The following is an 18,952-nucleotide window of genomic DNA, read 5'->3' on the forward strand; positions in this document are numbered from 1 at the left end:
TGTCATGTCATCATGAAAATACATTAGTTACATCAAAGAGGGTGAAAAATCCCATGAAAAGTCAAAACTAGTCAAAAGCTGCGTTGTCCTGAGCTGTAGATGAAAAACTGGCAAATTTCCCTGATGCGTAGCGTGCCATTTCTCAACGCGTAGCACACCTTTGAGCCCACTTTTGGGGCACTTCCCGGCATCCAAATTGAGCTCAGGTGGGCTTGTTGGAAAGGTCTGCATGTATACTTTCCAACCCAAGTGGAATTTTTCAATTTGGTGTCCATTTTCCCCTCCAAAAATGCATTCTCCCAAGACTACTTCTTGTGTGTCCAAAAAGGGGCAGTAAGGTCATTTTTTGCATGTTTTTTGACCTTTTGGGGGCCGAAGACTTGATGAAATGTCTTGGCAGTGGCTGAGCAGGTGTATTTTGTCATGACAAATCCAAAAATGCTGAGTTTTCGTGAAATGGAGCTCCCAAACTTCAGGGTAGCGCGCGGCGCGCTATGCGTTGAGGGCAAAAACCTGTTTTTAGCAAAAAAAATTCAAAATTGACCAAAGTTGCTCCAAATTTCCTGAATTTTGAGCTGGAGGTGTATCATTGAGCACCATGCTCCTTCAAGGTGGCTTCAGATAAAATCTGAAGTGGATCGGGCCTTTTCCTCCGTTTTAGTGCCTTGGCCAAGCGTGCTTTGAGTACCTTCATTTTTGCTTTGCACATATGCATGCGGGCCCAATAATGATTCTTCATGTGGCGAAGCATATCTTTGTCCCTGTTTGCCTTGGCTAGCAACTTATCTAAGTGAGTTTTCACCCGGATGAGCATAGACCCTTGCTCAATAGGTGTCAAATCACCGGGTCTCTTACGAGCCAAGTTCCGGTCTTCTCGGATCCTCCGCAACTCATCAAGAGTGTGTTCATCCTCTAACTGTTTGTTGCGCTTCTCTAAGTAGTTGATTGTCCAATTTTCCATTTCCAACTTCTGCGGCAACAAGTGATTTTCAGCCTTTTGTTGCTGAATGATCTCCTTAAGCTCTAAGCTAGGAGAACTGATATCAAGGTCAACAATATCTATGTCTGGATCACCTGATGGCCCCTCATCAATCATGGGCTGCTTGCCTCTCTCCTGTACCTGTGCTGCTGTCGAAAGCGAGGCCCCTTCCACCTGATGTGGAGATAATACTCGCCATGTAGATGCAAATAAGGCCCTGTGGCCTCTCTGATATGTAACACATGCTGGAGTGCTGACATGCTCGGGCTCTGGAATGTGAAACTGATGTGAAGGCCCTCCCTCATCATGGACAATCTCAGGAGGTGGCTGTGGTACCATGAAGAAATCGCGAGAAATGAAATCCTCCCAAGCAATACCCTGCTGTGCCAACTGATGCATCACTATGATCTCGATCAGTGCATGATGATATATACTTTTGAGTTGCTGTGCGGGGTTCTTCCTTTGCACTATGGGCACCATCTTCTCTATATTTCGGCACATGAAAAATGGAATGTTCATCATTCGTACCCAGGTGAAATGCATCAACAAACGGATATGGTACGAATATAAACGTGAAAACTTGCCCTCACAAGTGAAATAGCGCATAATGAGCCTCATCAAGGGTGCATACTCATCCCTTAGGAATATGAAAGGAAAAACAGCAGTTAGGTGTCTCATACACCCAGGTTTGATATATGGTTGATAATGAAATCTGTCTAGCTGCTGGCGCTTGTTCCACTCCTCCCCAACATTTGGTATCCCGGTGGCTTGAGCAACAATTTCAGGTGATAGGGTGAAATCCACTCCTGCAAGGTTCACATGGCCATTGTGCAAATGTAGGACAAACAAGCGGACTAGTTCTCTATGGTGTTGAATTTGTGAGATCCTCTCACAATATCCAAAGCATGATTGATACTGAAAACATGTCATTGCAAGTGGAAAAGCTTGCAAATAAACCAAAGAAGTGGGCTCCTCCCTGACATGCCGACCACCTTTACCACCCTTGTGATGCCTCCTTGGCACTTCTACCTCTGGTGTTGAATCACTGTCATAACTCTGCTGATAATCTGATTCGGTTTCTGACATGGTTTTGAAGGCAAGATGGCTGAAATGTATTGCTGACTTTGCACCCAATTAACTGCTGTTTGACTTTTTCAAATGCTGTTACCAAGGGGACATAAATACAAGGGAATTGTTAGGGATAGGGGAACATGAGGGAATTAGGGACAATAAACATAAAGAGGGAATTTAGGGAAGGCAACATGGGAAATCACAAAATTGTGGGATTTTAAAGTGAAGTAGGGTTTGGGAATCAAGTAGGTTTTAGGAATTTTAGAGAGGAGAGTTATGAAATTTCATGGGAAAATTTGAAGGAGAATGATGATGAAAATGAGGGAAAAGAGGGGTTACAAATGGGCAACCTTGGACAACAAATTTTTTTTTGAAACCCTAGCACCATTTAGATTTTAAAACTTCCACAACAATGTAGGGTTTTGAATTATCATTTCCATGGCATTTAAACATATTAATTTTCTCTTTCATCTTGAAAAACCAAATCTAGCCATGGAGGAGAGGCCTACCTGCAATTTTCTTGAGAGAAAAATCGATTTGATGGCTTGCTGGCAGTTTGTTGAGCAGAAAACCCAACGCGTAGCGCGCCTTGCCCAACACGTAGCGCCCCTCTGACGCGTAGCGCACGTGAAAAATAACACTGAGAAAGGCTCCCTGACACGTAGCGCGCCCCTGACGCGTAGCGCGCCCTCCCTGATGCGTAGCGCGCCTCTGAAACTGCCCAATTTGCTCAAGAACTCTTAAAATCGCCTTTGCAAGGATTCACTTAGCTTGTGAGAGGCAAATGAGTTGCTAATGAAGAGTGATGTGCTTTTATAAGCTTCCTTTAGATTTTTACTTGCCCAAAACCCACTTTATAATGTTTTGAGTGTTGACACTTTTTTGAATTAATTGGCTCTGACTTTTGGTTTCTTTTCTTTGAAAAATTGGTTGAAATGATGATTTCTTCTGAAAATTTTTGCAGGGATAGCTTCTAAGGTGCTTTGGCAAAGGAGACCAAGGCTGCACTTCGACATTTGGAGAATTTGAAATTTTGAGAATTTTTACAAAAAACGAAATAATGACCTTTGTTTTTCAAAAACAGAGTTTTGAAAACAAGGTGAAAATTTAGCTGTACAATAGTGAGAATTGTTGAAATGATGTTTTATGAAGAACATCCCGCTGGCCTGCTGGTCCTTTATGACTTCTCAAGACAAAAATGGACTCAACCCTAGACCTAAGACCTCGAAACTTAAAGCAAGATGAATGACCATTTGAAGATTTTATTTACTTAAACAAACCTGAACCAGCAGTGCCAAACAGGAGGGGAATAAAAGACACAAACTCCCTCCACCGGGATTATGGCATGCCTAACGGAATGCAACATGATCACACTGATGGGACACCTAATCATGAAATGCAAAGAGCTTTGATCTCTGGTGGAGGGCTACTAGACCGACTCTAACAGATACATTGTTCATTCATTTACAAGTAAAAACATGATGAGCCATACATAGCTGATGTCATAAAACATATACATAACCAAAATAATAGGGACATAAATATCAATGAAATCACAACCATATACACCACATATAATCCATCATAATACTCATAGAAATACCCGGAGAAATAACCTTTCATTAATTATGCAAAATCCAAACCTAGGATGGGACTTCCACGTTCCACCCGACAGTAGAATTGTTGGGCCAAATATCTCTTCATCCATTCACCCTCGTGGCATATTCCAAGCATGAATGTGGGATCTCATAGAACACATCAATAAAAAACCATCTAGGGCTTCCAAAGGCCATCCACCTCAACCATCAAACAGTGATTCCACCTCACGGTCAGACATCACCAAAACCATCATTTGATTGGTCTCTATCCCAACCTTCTAGGGCTCTAGAGTGTTTGTTCCAACTCGGCTCCCAGGACTAGTAACTCAACCCACGGCTACTGCCGGGCTCCAGAGCATTTTTCCAACCAAGGCTCTAGGACTAGTAACTCAACCCACAACTGTTGTCAGGATTCTAGGCTGTTTGTCCAACCAAGGCTTCCAAGACTAATAACTCAACCCACCAAGGGCTTCTAGAGCGTTTGTCCAATCAAGGCTTCCAGGACTAATAACTCAACCCAAGTTGTTACAAGGCTTCTAAAATGTTTCTCCAAACAAGGCTACGGGACTAGTAACTCAACCCAAGTTGTTACATGGCTTCCAAAGCATTTGTACAACCAAGGCTTCCAGGAACTAATTACTTAACCCAAGCTAAGGAAACATAAGAACCAGCCAAAACAAGACAAGGAAATAAACACACAATCTCCATGGCTATCTAGGAAATGGAAAGCCTAGGCAAATCCACTTTCAATCTAGGCAATCCTCCATGCCAGTGACAAATCATAAACAAGAAACCACATGCATATGCCATGCATGCCAAAACTAGTGGGGAAAACATACATGCAACTCGGTACCTGCAAGAAAAACTATTGTAGATGCTGATCCTAATGCCCTCTTGCGCTTTCCTGATCTTCCTTTGCCTTCTTGCTCCAAAAATCCAAGTATGCCACACCTTCCAAGCGTGCTCCAAGAAAACTCTAAGTATCCAAGAGTATGAAAGAGAGATAATAGAAGAGAGCTCCACCAAAACTTGTCAAAAGCTTATCAACTGATCCCTAGAAGCCTTTTTTTATGAACGAGGCCTCTATTTCCTTCATTTTCCAATATTTTCCTTCATTTTCCTCCTCACATGCAACTTGTGACCTTTCACCTCCTTTTTCTCCTAATTTCCATTATTTTTATAAATAAATTCCAATTAATGCCTCATGCCTTTCCAAAACCTTAGCCATTGCCTTTGTCAATTCCCTTAGCCATAATAAACCTAATCAACACCCACTAGGATGTTTCTCCCACCATTCAACTTGGAACATGTGTCCCATCGACCATTGTATTTTATATTTTTTACATGGAATTTTCACTACGGCTATTACACATCCCATTTGATAGCAAGGGAGCCCTAAAGACCCAAAACATGAGAACTTTTCTAGGAACAAGGAGATATAGACAGAGAGTTCGACGAAGAGGCATGGAAATTCCAGAGTAATTGAGGACGGATATGAGTTCCAGAGAGAGTTTGTAGAAAGTATTTCCCCCAATAAAATGGTCCTTCCTAAGTATAACCTTATGGCCATTGCCCACATTTTAGGCAAGCCATTTGGCAATCCAGGGAAAAGCCTCCTTGAGACCCCTCCAAGTAATAGACCTTGAAAGGGAATGTTGAAAATGAAGGGGCCTCAAACATTCAGGGAAAGAACTATTATGGAGATATGTTTCAATGATGATATGACTCCAAATTCTTGTACCTGAGACAACTCGCCAAAATCTTTTCATAGCAAGGGAAAGGCTAAACCAATGAAGGTTTTTAAAGCCCTGACCCCCATAAATCTTTGGTTGTGATAACAATTCCCAATTGTCCAAATGAAATCTAGTGCTGATATTCTTATCAAACCAGAGAAAGTTAAACACACTCTGTCAAATTCTCCTAATGGTTGACTTGGGAATCTTTGAGAGGGTAAGCCAATAAACCAGTATGCTTTCTAGAACATATTTTACTAGTGTCATTTGACCACTAATAGAAAGCCACCTATAACATGAGTTTTTAACCTTGCTCTCGATCTTTTTGATAAGCCACGACAAGTATTTTACTTAGTAGCAGTTTGGTTTAAGATAATAACCCAAATAGATGAAGCCAAGGTCTAAAGGAGCCACCTTGTACAGAAGAAAAGAAGTGATGGAATCGAAGATCTGCTCTTGAATATTGTTATGGAGAAATGATGATTTATCGAGGCTGATGTAACAACCTTGGTGAAAATTTCATGTAATAAAAGTAAATAAAAGTAAAATAATAACCACGGATGATGGGACACTTATTCCAAGTTGAATGTTGGGCAAAATCCTGGTGTTGGGGATCACTTGTGATTATTTATGGCTAAGGAAATTGGCAAAGAAAATGGCTAAGGATTTGGAAATGCATGAGGCATTTATTGGTATTTTATTTATGAAAATAATGGAAATTAGGAGAAATAGAGGCCTAATTCATAAAAAGGCTTTTGAGGATCAATTGGTAACCTTTTGTTAGTTCAGTTTTGGAGCTCTCCCATTATTCTCTCTCTCTCATACTCTTGGAGACTTAGGGTTTTATTGGATCACTCTTGGAGTGTGTGGCATACTTGGATTCTTGGAGCAAGAAGGCAAAGGAACAACTAGGAGGTGCAAGAAGGCATCATGATCAACGACTACATCAGATTTTCTTGCAGATACAAATATGCATGTATGTTGCCTTCACTAGTTTTAGCATGCATGGCATATGTATGTGGTTTGTTGGTTGTGATTTGTTATTGGCATGAAGGATGGTCGGGATTGACAGTGGGTTACCTAGTCTTGCCATTTCCTGGATAGCCATGGTGATTGTGGGTTTACTTTTATTACTTTTTTTTGTTGGTTCTCATGTTTCCTTAGCTTGGGTTGAGTTACTAAGTCCTGGAGCCTTGTAACAGCTTGGGTTGACTTACTAGTCACGTAGCCTTGGTTGGACAAACACTCTAGAGCCCTTGGTGGGTTGAGTTTCTAGTCCTTGAGCCTTGGTTGGACAAATGATCTGGAGCCCGATGACAACTGTGGGTTGAGTTACTAGTCCCGGAGCCTTGGTTGGAACAAATGCTCTAGAGCCCTGGATGGTTGGGATAGAGACTAACTTGATGATGGTTTTGTGATGTTTGACCGTGAGGTGGAACCACTATTTGATGGGTTGAGGTGGATGGCCTCTGGAAGCCCTGGATGGTTTTTGATTGATGTGTTCTATGATATCCCATATTCATGCTTGGAATATGGCACGGGGGTGAATGGTTGAAGAGAGATTTGGCTCAGCCAATCTACAATAAGGTGGAACATGGAAGTCCCATCCCAGGTTTGGATTTTGCATCATTAATGAAAGGTTATTTCTCCTTGTATATTATGGTCACTATGATGGATTATATGTGGTTTATATGTGTTTGGTCAATTCAATATCCTTGAATTGTCAATCATAAATTGTCAACCAGGGTGCATAGACTGATGAAGTACAGGTGTACAATATGTGCTTAGAAGTTATTCATTAGGTCGTTATGTATTTGTTAAGATCTAAACTTAAGATGGAGGTGGTGTTTTTCAATTATATTAGTGTCGTAAGTCTCAGGGATGTTGGTTAACTTTCCTAGGAATTAATTACTATCCAATTAGTTTGTAGATGATGTGAGAGTGGTCCTACTTGCATTAGATTGTTTTGTGATTTTTGATCTTAAATCTTTATGCTGCAGCTTCTAATTCTCTAAGTGAAAAAAGAAACTTATTCTATCAGCTATGAAGAAATACTGTTTGAACTCAATTGTTTAGGATAGAACTTCTCACTCTTTTACATATTCAATTTTCTCTCAAACAAAACAACCCAAGCAACATCTATATTATGAATTGAACACACTTCAATTATGCTAGATAATAAGCAAAGGAAAGGACCATGCTGTACCAGGTATAAAGCAAATTAGATAACAGACTAAACTAGGTATAAAGCAAATTAAAGTTTTTATGCAAATAACAATTCGCTAGCGGGATCATTATGATGCATTGTCACATAAAACAGAGCAATTGAAGAATTAAAGGAAATCATATTGTAATTGATTAAAACCTGCCACCATTTGTAGGGGCCCTCCACCTAGCAGTTCAGAGCTTCCAATCAACACAACGCTTGCACACAAAAACAAATTCTATTCACACGGAATTCACAAACTATTCACAATTATATCATTCGACGCACACCCAAATCACAGTGTAGCCATAAGTTTTATAATAGGTCTCTTGGCATAACTGTATGAATAATTCAAGCCTATAAATCTATCCTATCTAAACTTATATAGCTAAACTATCGTTTTGCTATTCCGAAAGCAAAACGATAAGGTTTCAATTGATCTCGGGTTCTGTTCTTCGTTAATTCGGCGATTGACTTGGAGTTTGACCATGATCTCTTAGCAACAATTTCGAGTGGATAGAAAGGGATCCATAAGGGATCCATCCTCTATCCATCCACATCCTTCACTGCGGACCTGACCTAGAGCTCTGGAAACTTGCGAACAATGGAGATAGCTACAGAAACCTGGATTAGCTGCGGAAACAGACTGATTCGGTAGCAAATGGCAACTTTAACAAAATAATGGGGTATAACGTTAAATATGAAAAAGAAGACATATTATTGCATGCCTTCATCAAAACCTGGTAGATATGGCTTTATTTAGATGGTAAATATATAGGGAAAAGAGAGGATCACTAGGCAAAAAGGACGTCATGGTAGGACAATCTTCAGACTCTACATTCCCCCGGACTGGAGATGTTGTATGTCCTCATACACTTCTTCCTTGTCATTTGCTTGTGCCTCTTGTTTATCATCCCCATGTTTCACTGTTTTCTTCTTTTTGGCAGAGATTGACATTCTAGGCTTCCTCATTAGAATCTTGTACTTTAAACTGATAATTTCTCTCTGCATAATTCTGTTTTCTTTCTTCAGCTTCTTGTTTTTCTTATACCACAAGCTTAGATGTAGGATCAGATTGTCACTCTTTGCAATCTGTATCTCACTTTGTGTCTTCAAGGCTTGATTCTCATTTTTTAGGTACCGATTCAGTGTTTCTAGTTCAAATATCTCATGCTTGAAGATGTTTGAGGCCTATTGTTCATTTACCTGGTTGCTTCCTTCTCCAGGGTTCTGAACTGTCTCCTTCCTTTCCAGTGACTCTATATAGTCATATATCTCTTGCTGAGGGGGTCAATTCTTGGACTATGCATTGGGCTTATGGTTCTTGGTGATGATCTCGATGACCTTGTTGGAGAATTTCCAGGGTTTTCAATTGGCTCATTCTTTGTTGTGGTATTCTCTATTGGCTCACCTACAGTTGGCTCAATTTCCTCAAGATTAATATATTCTGTAGTTTTTGAGGTTGTTTGTAGAATCATGCTCAACCTCGTGCTCCTCCTCAACCGTGGGGTTTGTATTTTCTGCACTTTGCTCCTTTTATTCTCTGATTTTTCTTCTAGAGGAGAGGTCTTAGTTTGTGAGAATTCTTCTTTACCCGAGATGGCTTTCTTTCTTCTAGGGTTTCCCCTCTTCATTCTTTGCAAAATCTTTACTATAGGCAACTCTTCTTCTGTTACTTCTGTCTAAGTTTGAGGTTCCCGTTCCTTTATCATTTCTATGGTTCTCTTCCTCCCTCTGAGGGCCTTGCCGCTACTTGGTTTTCTTGGGAATTTTTCTTCAAAGTGGTTCCTTACTAGGAAACTCTCCCAGTTATCCCCTATACTCCTGAGATGAAATTCAACCAATATTTTTACCAGGCCATGATGATACATGGTGTTTTCTATGCATTGAATTTTATTCTGAACATTTGTAGACATTTTCTTGAGGCTATTTAGGAGGAAGTAAGGGAGGTTCATCTGATGATCCTCAAGGAAGTGTATCATCATCCTAACATGATAAAATACATTTGCCCAAACCTACCCTCACAAGTGATAAAATTCTGAAGCACAAGTATTAAGTTTCTCCATTTGTTTTTAAGAGCAGTGCTGGGAATACCTTTTTTGTAGACCGTAGTTTTCATGTTCAGATTCTTGAGGAAGACCTTCCAGTCCTCGCTGTCAATCCCTCTATTTTTAAACCATTTTTCTCCATTTCTTGGTAGCTCAGTAGCCTTGGCGATGATATACTCTGTTGCTATGAGCTTTATGTCCCCAATTTCTGCTTCAATTCCATCGAATGAGTGCACAAATGTCTTGGTTACCTCCTTGTGGAAGCTGTTAAATTTCTCAATGAACTGCAACCATTGTCTTCTTTGCAGCAACTCCCTAGTTTGTGGGTACCCCTCTAGGAATTTCTTTCCTGCTGGCTTAGTCCGAACAATTATCCCCATTTCGAAGGATGCTTTGCCTCGAAGATTGGCTACCTTGACAGGAAAGAGGGGCTGGTAGGGTTTGCTAGCTGGTAGAAAGATGGAGTGGCTGTGAAAGTTTAGAGAAGTGCAAGAATAGGGAAGAACAGAGATGTTATCATATGGATTATGGGAATGAATCCAACCATTAGGCGCATTCAAACTTATGATTTGGTAATTAATTTGGCATAAGGTCGTGAGATGACTTTTAAAGTGGTGGCATATGATATTTTGTTAGGCGGCCATTACCCTTAGGTTATAATGATTGCACTTTAGTACTATATCTTCTTTGTCATATATGTTATATAACCTTCCCTATTGTTAAATTAAAGCAGCATGTACCTTTGCTCTTATTTTGCTAACCTTACTTGTTGTCCTTTGATCCCCTGCAAGTACCTTGCTGTCAACTGTCCTTTAATCCAGATCACCAAGCATCCTTGTAGACTTCAAAATTATTAGGCCGCATAAACTTGTTTAGCTGTGGAAAGTTGTCCAGGCTGCGGAAAGTTGTCCAAGCTGCGGAAAGTTGTCCAAGCTGCGGAAAGTTGTTGATTCTGCAGCTTAAGAAAAAGAATGATTTTAGTAGATGAAATTTATTGTTTTTTTCTTTTTCTTTTGAAAAGAAAATTTGAAGTGCCAACAAATTGGTTTTCACTTTAAATTTTTTGTATAAACATGCCAACAACATGTTGGTTTTCATGTTTATACAACTTTTTTTTCTTCATATATTTATATATACATATAATTTATTTATTATATTTTTATTATTTTTTCTCTTTTTGTTGTTGTTGAAGAATAAATTGAATGAAAATTTCTAAGGTGGAAAAGAAGAAGAATTCTTCTTGACCATCTTCAGTTCAAAATTATCTTGAAACATTTTAACAAATTCCTCTTTTGTTAATGGTTTCTGGTAAAGCTTGAGTCGATGTCCATTTACTAATAGAGGAGCTTTCTCGTCGTTAATAATCCTAATTCTAACTGCACCATTGTCAAAGACATTCTCAACTTCATAAGGTCCAAGCCAATGGGTTTGGAATTTCCCTTGAAAAATTTTGAATTTTGAATCAAAGAGCAATGCCCAATCTCCTGAATGGAACTTCCTTTCTTTGATGTACTTATCAAGCCATCTTGACCTCTATTGTTGCACTAAGCTGGTCCTATGGAAGGCCTCTTGTCTGATTTGATCGAGCTCATTTAATTGTGTCATCCTTTGCTTTTGGGCTTCTGACAAGTCAAGATCTAATTGGACTGCTATCTTATAGGTTTGGATCTGGAACTCTATTGGAAGTAAGACTTGCTTCCCATAAACAAGTTCATAGGGAGTATGCCTTGTAGTATTCCTCCATGTAGTTCTGTAGGCCCATAAGGCTTCTGGAAGCTTTTCCACCCAGTCTTTCCTGTGTAGATGTAAAGTCTTTGTAAGGATAGCCTCGATCACCTTATTTGTGGACTCAACTTGTCCATTGGCTTGTGGATGGTATGGAGTTGACTTCCGATGTTTTGTCTTGTATTGGTCCACAAGATTTTGCACTTGTCTGGATGTGAACTGTGTCCCTTGATCTGTTACAATTTCTCTTGGAACACCAAAACGAGTAAAAATATCCTCAAAAAGAAATGAAACTACAGTATTTTCAATAGCAAAAGGAAGTGCTTTAGCTTCTATCCATTTAGTGACATAATCCGTACATACCAGAATACACTTCTTTTGCTTTGAAGGTGGGTTGATTGTTCCAATAAAATCCAATGCCCATTTTTCAATTGGTTTGTTAAGTACCTGTGGTCGTAGTGGCATTTCATTTGAAAGAGTAGGTTTGCCCATTTTTTGACAACTGCCACATCTTCTAACATATTCCTTGGTGTCTCTGAAAATGGAAGGCCAATAATATCCTAGAAGTAGGATTTTGTAAGCAGTTATCTTGTCAGAAAAATGTCCTCCACATGGCTCATCGTGATAAGCTTTTGGTATCTCTAGTATTTCATCCTCCCGAACACATCTTCTGATGATGAGGTCTGGTCCTGTCTTGTATAATTCCTCATTTATCCATGAATAGGATGTGTTATTGTGGACTATTCTTCTTTTTTCTCTAGGAGATAAATGAAATGGAATTTTTCCTATGGCCAAATAGTTAGCAATATCTGCATACCAAGGTGATTTAGTAGATACTGCAAAAAGATATTCATCAGGAAATTTATCTTCTACGGGTTGATCATTGTTTTCATTTCATATTCTAGATATAGAAAATCGGTAATTGTGTTCTGTTTTCCTGGCCTATCTAGAATGGTTATGTTGAATTCTTGTAAAAGTAAGAGCCATCTAGTTATTCTTCCATTAGTGACTAGTTTTTTCATTAGGTATCTAATGGAAGAATGGTTTGTGTGGACAAAAGTTTCATAGCCAATTATATAATGTATGAATTTATTAATGGCATGAATTACAACTAAGAACTCCTTTTCGGTTACAGTATAATTTAACTTTGCAGGAGTTAAATTTTTACTAGTATAATAAACTGCATAAGGAGTGAGATCTTTTTGTCCTAAAACAACTCCTAACACTGAATCTGAAGCATCTGTTGAGATATGGAAAGGAAATTACCAGTTAGGTCCTTTTAAGATGGGTGCTTCAGAAATTCTCTTTTTTTAAAGTTTCAAAGGCAACTTGACGTTCAGAATCGCAACTGAATTCACAGTCTTTGGTGAGTAATTTAAAGAGTGGGGATCCAATTTTTGTGAAGTTTTCTATAAATCTTCTATAGTATCCAGTAAAACCGAGAAAAATTCTAACATCCTTTTGACAACTTGGCACTGATAACTTAGAAATGACTTCCACCTTAGATGAGTCTACCTTAATTCCATCTCCAGAAATATGGTGACCTAAAACAATTCCCTCGTTAGAAATCATGAAACATTTTTCATGACTTAATGAGAGGTTTGTTTCCTGACATCTTATTAAGACTTTTTCTAAATTTTCTAGTGCTTCATTGAAAGAATCCCCATAGACTGTGAAATCATCCATGTACACTTCCACACAATCATGGATAAGGTCAAAGAAATGCTAAGGACTGCCCTTTGGAATGTTGCTGGTGCATTACATAAACCAAAGGGAAGTACCTGGTAAGCATAAGTTCCCAATGGACAAGTGAACGTGGTTTTATCTTGATCTTCAGGAGCTACCTGAATCTGGTTATATCCATTGAACCCATCCAAGAAGGAAAAATATTTTTTTTCTTGCTAAAGTATCTAAGACCTGGTCTATGAAAGGTAGTGGAAAGTGGTCTTTTAATGTTGCTTTGTTTAATTCCCTGTAATCGATGCATACTCTCCATTTTCCATTCTTTTTAGGGACGATTACTAGGGGTGAAACCCATTGACTGTCAGATATTGGATAGATGAAATTTACATTTAATAATTTCTGCAATTCTTCCTTAACAATTTCTTTTAGATTTGGGTTCATTCTTCGCTGAGGTTGTCTAACTGGTCTTGCATTTTGTTCAATGTAGATATGATGTATGCAAGTTTTAGGATCAATCCCTCTCATGTCAGTGTATTCCCATGCAAAAGCAGAAGAATGTTTCTGTAAAATTTCTATCAATTGTTTCTTTTGCATGTCTTCCAAGTTTTCATTGACATTCAAGGTTTTTCCTAGAAAGATTTCTATCGAGGAATTCCCAAATTTTTCCATGGACAACAATGATACTTGTTTAGATGAGAGATATTCATTTCAACTATGCTCATAATGTGAGGAAGATTCATTATTTTCTAGTAAATTTAAAAGTTGGTCTTCCTCTTTCACTTGTTCAGTGACAAAAATAGGTTGTATATCTTCTCCATCTTCTATCCATTCTTCAGTTTCTGTATCTATTGTTGTTCTTGCAGGGGGTATAATGTAAATTTCTTTGTAGAATTTCCATCTGAGATAAACATATCGCCTGATCTACAGTTGATAAAAGCATCAGCTGTAGCCAACCAAGGCCTTCCTAGAATTAATGGATGTCCTCCTAGATTATTCTTAGGTGTTAAGACCATGAAATCAACAAGATATTCCCAAGAATCTAAAGATACACGAACATCTTCTAACACACCATCTGGTTTAATAACATATCTATCTGCTACTTGCAATAAGGTTGGTGTGTATTAAAGGTTAGGAAGCCTCATTATGTCCATAACTTGTTTGCTCATTATGTTTATGGCTGCTTCTAGATCAATCAATGTGTTAGGTATTTCAGTTCCATTGATGTGAATTTTTACAATGGGGCTTCCTGGGTCTAAATATTTTTGAATTGTTGTTTTTCCCATCATAATGTCTGCAATTTTTTCAACTAACTGAATTCTTTTTATATATTTTCTTCTCCTCCCTGATTGTTGTGTACTTGATTCCTTAATTGTTTTTGCAAAAAATGGTATTTATTTTATGGCTTGAAATAAAGGAATCTTAATACAAACATTTCTCAACTCATCCATCATATTGTAATCAGGCAAGATAATTTGTTTCTCTACTGCTTCATCGATTTTCAAACTTTCTGGGAAAGGTGGTTTAACTGATATCGAGGGTTGTTCTATGATAGGAGCATCTATTGGAATCTCTTCTGTTTGTTTATTTTCTTTTTGAGGGAGAGAAGTCTCCCCTTCTTCCGATTGATTTTTATGTTTTTGAAGACCAGATTTGGTTTTTTGACTGACAAAAGGAGGGTTTTTTGGTAATACTCTTCTAGACCTTAATTGGACATTGTTTAGGTCTAGTGGGGTTATTACATAAGTTTGAGGATTCTGACCCTCCATGTTGTACACTGGTTATTGTGGTATTTTATTATTAGGATTTGGAAGTGGTTGAGTGGGTAGTTGATTTGATTTTTGTGGAAATGGTAGGGAAAGTTGCAAGTTTTGATTATGAACTGGGACTTGTGGCAATTGATTAGCTTGAGGAATTTGATTAGACGGGGGTAAGAATTGTGGTGGAAGGTAGGATGGCGAGTATTGTTGATATTGAGCATAGGCTCCATAAGGATTTTTCCATCCTTGATTCCAAGGTTGTGATTGTGGCAGAGCCCAAGGCTGCCAGGCTGAATTCCAATTACTTTGTGAAGACTGGGAAAATTGTTGTGGTCTAAATCCTTGTGATTGATTTGGTTGGGGGTTTTTCCATGGTCTTTTGGCTATAAAGTAGAGAGGGTCTACTGGTTATGAGATTCCTTCATCATTGAATACAACCTTAAGACCTGGTAAGGATGGACATTCCTTTGTATCATGACTATATTCACATATGACTCGGGTTTCTATGGCTCTTGAGTTTAAGGGACACTCTTTAGAGCATGTTTCTTTCGACATTTAGGATAGAAGATAGATAATGCAGCATTTTTAGAATTTTGCTTGTTTTGTATTTTAAGGGTGTCTATCTATTCACTTAGGCTCCCTAAAATATCTGTTTTGAAGGTGTCAAACAAATGTCCTATTTCTGCCCTGCTAACTGTCCTAGCTGCAGACTTGTTTATTCTCGATAAGAGAGGGACTCTTTCTAACTCGTGCTTTACCCCTTGAGATATGTACACATAAGTCACAAATATATACAAATGGTAGTTGGGAAATATCTCCTTTTCCAGTTAGGTTAAGGAGATCTATATATTCATCTTTAACGACTCCGAGTAAAAAAGCTTTTAAGGTTTCTTCATCCAAATTATCCATTTTTTCTCTTGTAACATTATAAACAAACCTTTCTACCAAGTCTTCAAGATTTTCATCTTCTTTTTGTGTCATTTTGAAGACTTCATCCTTAAGGTTACTAGGCATACAATAATCTCTATATTTTCCTAAGAAAGCCTCTTTCATTTGTGCCCATGTTGTTATAGAATGCATTCCTAGATTCATGAACCATTTTAATGCTGAGTCTTTTAACGTGGCAGGGAACAATTTCAACTTTTGAGCATCATGCAGATAGTCATATGATCTGCGTAATACTTCAAATTCGAAGAGAAATGTCTCTGGATCTTCGTTTCTTTTCCCGTGGAAATTAGGAAGAATCGAGGGTGATATATTTTTCATTGTGAGGGTTGTATCTTCGTCAAGAATAGGGAATCCCGACGGATCTTGATTTCCTCTACCTCTACCCCCTCCTCTACCTCTACCTCTTCCTCTTCCTCTACCTCCAATCCTATCTTCTTTGCCATGGACATTGTCTACTTCTCCTTCCCCTTCTTCAGCCATGATAGATTCTTTGGAGCTAATATAGTGTTTTTCTAATCTTTCTGGTTCCTCTATCAATGTTCATTCATAATAAGTTTCCAATTCCTCTTCTTCACTAGGAATTTCTAATTCTTCTCAGAAAATTTGTTCACCAGTCGGGGATAGAAATGTTACTCCTGTAGTTGGGGATGTAGGATTTTCTTCAATTACAGCGTCAGTGGAAGAAGTAGGTGAAGTTCTGGATTGAATTTCTGATCTTGAGACTTTAGGAAGTCTTTCTCAACCTCTGAATGGAATTCGGGTTTGAGTAGGTGGTGTGGAGTCTCGAAATCGTGGTGAGGTGAGTGGATTTGTGGAATTAAACTTCTTCTTCGTCCTATAAATATACCCCTAGGGTCTCTATCCCTACACATGTCATGTTTTAAGTTAATGATGGTTTTTTCTTACTTCTAATTGTACTTCCCCAACAATGGCGCAAAAATGTTTGGTCAATTCAATGTCCTTGAATTGTCAATCATAAATTGTCAACCAGGGTGCATAGACTGATGAAGTATAGGTGCACAATATGTGCTTAGAAGTTATTCATTAGGTCGTTATGTATATGTTAAGATCTAAATTTAAGATGGAGGTGGTGTTTGTCAATTATATTAGTGTTGTAATTCTTAGGGATGTTGGTTAAGTTTCCTAGGAATTAATTTCTATCCAATTAGTTTGTAGATGATGTGAGAGTGGTTCTACTTGCATTAGATTGTTTTGGGATTTTTGATCTTAAATCTTTATGTTGCAGCTTCTAATTCTCTAAGTGAAAAAAGAAACATATTCTATCAGCTATGAAGAAATACTGTCTGAACTCAATTGTTTAGGAGAGAACTTCTCACTCTTTTACTTATTCAATTTTGAGTCAAACAAAATAACCCAAGAAACATCTATATTATGAATTGAACACACTTCGATTATGCTAGAGAATAAGCAAAGGAAAGTGTTATGAAACCAACTCAAAAAAAGATAGAAAAGAGAGATCAACGCCTTAGAATTTAGCCTCTTCGAGGGGGAAACCTCCTTTACATTACACAAATGAGAAATTCTTGGATATTCAAATGACAAAACCTCCTTTCTATATATAGGAGTCTAAGGAGTCACAATATAACCCAGCCGACCTAACAATAATAATATAAAGCCACAAAAATAACAAGAGGGATTCTATGGGGCACAATAATAACAATATGGGGACAATAGGGGCACAACAATATTAATAAGGGATACAACTACAATAGTAATGGGGTAATCACTAGTATTATAGGGACTCAACATGCCCCTCTCCTTCAAAAAAGTGTTGTCCTCAACGCTTCAGTAGTTCTGGATGCTTTTGTATAAAATTCTCATCCTCCCATGTCGAATATTCAGCAATAAGTTCTTCCACTTGATAAGATACTCCGAAATTGATCGATTTCGTAACTGTCGAGTTCTTGTTTCTGTGACTGCTTCTAGTTCCAATATAATTTTTCCTTCCTCGTCAAGTTCTGGAAATATTGTTTGAACTGGGAGCTTGTCGCCTATAACCTTCTTTAAACATGAAACATGGAAAACTGGGTGCAATCGAGAAGCTGCAAGAAGATCCAATTTGTATGCCATAGTACCAATCTTTTGCAACACCTTGTACGGACCATAATATTTTGGTGATAATTTATTATCCTTCTTAGCTTGCTTGAGGGACATTTGCTTATATGGTTGTAGCCGTAGGAATACCCAATCACCTATATCAAAACTTCTTTCGCTGCGATGTTGATCTGCCTGTTGTTTCATTCTATTCTGTGCCAACACAAGGTTATCCTTTAAGAGTTGGAGGACATGTTGTTGATGTTCGATGTGATGTTCCACTGCTTGAACCTTAGAATTTTCTCTTAAATATGATGTGATGGATGGTGGCTAATATCCATAAAGTGCCATAAATGGGGTCATTTTTGTTGCTGTATGGAAGGAAGTGTTATACCACCATTCAGCCTGAGGCAACCATTTGACCCATTATGTCTGTTTATCAGATACAAAGCAACGAAGATATCCTTCCAAACATTTGTTTACTATCTCAGTTTTCCCATCAGATTGAGGATGATAAGATGAGCTATGAGCTAACTGAGTACCGAGACAAGAAAATAATTCTATCCAAAAATTTCCAGTGAAAATGGGATCTCTGTCACTTACAATAATCTTTGGGTTTCCATGTAGCTTTTTTTCCATAAATGCAGTAGAAAATGTACTAGCTTTAAATGGATGTGATAATGCACAAAAGTGTGCATACTTGGTAAGTCTATCAACTACCACCATGATGACACTCTTTCCCTCAGACTTGGGTAAACCTGTGATAAAATCGATTGAAACTTCCTCCCAACGTTGGCTTGAAATGGATAAAGGTTGTAATAGACCCGGTGTCTTAATTGTTTCAACTTTATTTTGTTGGCAAAGCAAACATTCCACCACAAACTTTTGAATATCTAATTTAATGCCCTCCCAAAAGAATTCCTTCTTAACCCTGTGGTAAGTTTTTAAAAATCCTGAGTGCCCTCCTAAGGGAGAAGTGTGCAATTCCATAAGAATCTTTTGTTTTAGCTGGGAATTCTTACAGAGGTACAAGCGATCTTTGTACCATAACGAATCATTTTGCCAGCTAAATGTATCAGATGTACTGGAGTCTTGTTGTAACTTTCGAATAAGTGCCCACACTTCTTCGTCATTCTTCCATTCCTCCCT

The sequence above is a fragment of the Pinus tabuliformis genome, chromosome 1_1, assembly GCF_031772625.1.
Source record: "Pinus tabuliformis cultivar Carrire ecotype Pingquan chromosome 1_1, CPIR1, whole genome shotgun sequence".
Lineage (NCBI taxonomy): Eukaryota > Viridiplantae > Streptophyta > Pinopsida > Pinales > Pinaceae > Pinus > Pinus tabuliformis.